At 51.7% G+C, this 2,594-nt stretch overlaps 1 pseudogene; it reads right to left on the reverse strand.

The window, feature by feature from the left end:
- Positions 1–1,739: 1,739 nt before the first annotated feature.
- Positions 1,740–2,521, reverse strand: LOC118979246 (60S ribosomal protein L17-like; annotated as a pseudogene).
- Positions 2,522–2,594: the final 73 nt, after the last annotated feature.

Below are 2,594 nucleotides of genomic sequence, written 5' to 3' on the forward strand. Positions count from 1 at the left end.
ACCGCCGAGGGCTCTGCCCTGCTGGACTGAGGACTTCGCCTGCCCCACCGCCCACCTGGCTCCGGGGATCCTTCCCTGCAGGACGCTGACGGCTCCCTTGTCCACCCTGCTGTCTCCCGGACCTGCAGTCCGAGACTCTGGGACTCGGGTTCATCATCCCCCGTTGACTGCTGTGGGTGCGTTGTATTTCTCTTAGGCTGTTACAGTGTGAGTAGGGTATTCCTGTGTGTTGATGGTCTACTCTGAGTGCCCCTGCGTTCAGTAACAGCTGAGTGAACAGCATAGTCCCTGCGTGTGACTCTTGTCTACTCCTTGGTGCCAGCCTGCTCGGCAGGCAGCTCGCAGAGCCTGGCTGACTTATAGGAAAGACTACATGCCGAACCTGCACTCAGGACGAGGCGCTCGTTGAACCAGTGGCCAGCTTTCCCTGCAGTGCATGCAGAAGAGCCTCGGGGAGGAGATAGAGCAAAGGAAACCTCCCCTTGCCGGGTCAGGGTCAGGGTCAGGGTCATAGGCCCGGAGGAGCTTCGCTCACACCCCTGCTCGGATGGACGTGGGCATTTGTCCAGTTTTAAAAATAGATTCACCCTGAGTCCTGGAGCTGCCTCCACTGATTACCCTGCAGTGACGTCTTTCCTGACCCTGATTCGCTCGGGTGTGACGGGAGAGGCCAGATCCTCCCTGGCTTCACTGTGCTTCCTTCCCCCGAAGTTCTTCTCACGCTACATCTAGGCCTTTGCGACACATTTATCGAATGAGCTGCATTCGACAGGATACAAATACGATGTATTTTTTCTTTTTTTCTCTGTCCCTTCAATGCCTTTATCTGTATTTGCGCGTTCTCTGTGGACGAAAGCTGAGCAATACCATAGACGTTCTAGCCCCTTTTGGCCGTGAAACAAAGAGGCCTTTAAAAGACCGGCCCGGTATAGCCGCCGCCAGGTCTCCCTCCACTCAGTGAAAAGCTTCCCTCTGAGGTTTTGCACTTCGGGCTTGGAAACGCCCAGTGCGAGGGGAAGGTATGGACTTCACCGTTTTTCCAGCTCTGCTTCCCTTAGCCAGCTGCTAATCCTCAACCTCAAGCCTTGGGAAAGAGGAGATCGTGGGAAAGGACGCAGCTGGTTGTGATTGTGGGTGGCTCTTAATGTCATGCACAGCCTCGGTGTCCTCAGGGTTTGGCCAAGTCCAAATGCTGACTTCAACGGACTTCTCCAGAGCACATTGCAGTAAGAGGGCATGGCCACCAGGTGGCAGGAAAGGCCTTTTTCAGGCTACTATCAGGCTTAACGGGGGCCCTCCAATTTCCTTAAGATAAAGCTGAATATGCTTTCTGTCAGTTTAAAAAAACAATAGTATAATAAACAAAATGAATGCCTGAAACCACAAGCACGTTAAGGTGGCTATCATGAACTAAGTATAATTTTTAAATGATACTAACAGCGATTCCCTGCTTGGCCAAACTTGGTCCCGCTCCGGAGGCCTCCCCAAAAGGCCTACAGGTGCACTTCCTTGTAAAGTCCGGGTTCAGCCAGAACCCTGCTCAGTCGGTTTCGCCAGAAGCCCCGCCCTCATATCTAATCGCCTTTGGTGTTTGCTCAGTGACTTCTGAGCGCCCTGGCCTGTCTTCAGCAAGAATCCTGTTGGGTCGGTTTAACCAGAACCTACCTTAACCTCAGTTATTTCCACTTAGTCATGTTTCTTCTTTTTGTTTCCTGCTTTTACTTTTATTAGCATTTATTTCATGCTGAAGTTACTCCCGGGCCACCCATTTTCTTCTATGATGTCTTTTTCTTCCGTGCAGCCTCCTCCCACAGTTTAGGAGCCATCTGCTCTTTCTTGGTGGGGTCCTCTCTGTGTGGTGGGGAGAGCTCCCGTGTGGGGGAAGCGGCCGGGAGCTCTGTAAGTTCTGAGTTCATCTCGGGAGCTTTGCTCACCGGGACCAGCTCCATGACCAGAGACTCTGCATCTAAACCCTTAAGTTCAGCATTCCTCGCTGTACTTTTAGGCATGTGCAGCAGAAACTCGGCCCTCTTTTGGGGCCACTGACCCTGTGTCCAGTCCCCCTGTTTGGCCTGGGCACACCCACCGACTCCACCATTGTAACGACGGAAGGATACACATTGCTCTGTGGGGTGACATCCTTCAGCTCCCCAGTGGCTTTTCGGACGTGCATACCTTTGGTGGCCTGAGAAGTTTCACGAGTGTTTTTCAAGTAAAGATGGAGATTTGAACCTCTTGATTTGCATAGTTTGGTGGGGTTTTCTAGGTCAAGTGAATAGCAAACTATTTTCAGAGGTCACCTGGCAGAGAAACCAGAGTGATTCTAAGGTCACTACCAGAAGGAACTCCTCTTGGTGATCTCTCACCCACTGGCCCCACCGGCTCCTTGGCTATAAATCCCCACTTTCCCACGCTGTACGCCACAATGAACCTGATCGGTCTCCCCGGCCCCCCTAGAAAATCTCATTGCAATGGTCCCTGTACCTGTCACAATGGTCCTGAGTAAAACCTGCCTTCTCATCGTTAATATGAGTCACTGAGTATTTTTTTCCTTTACCAATTCCCCAGAGAACAAAACTTTAAAGAAAATCTTT

The sequence above is a fragment of the Sturnira hondurensis genome, unplaced genomic scaffold, assembly GCF_014824575.4.
Source record: "Sturnira hondurensis isolate 20B ecotype Veracruz unplaced genomic scaffold, ASM1482457v3 Scaffold0022215, whole genome shotgun sequence".
In the NCBI taxonomy this organism is placed as follows: Eukaryota; Metazoa; Chordata; class Mammalia; order Chiroptera; family Phyllostomidae; genus Sturnira; species Sturnira hondurensis.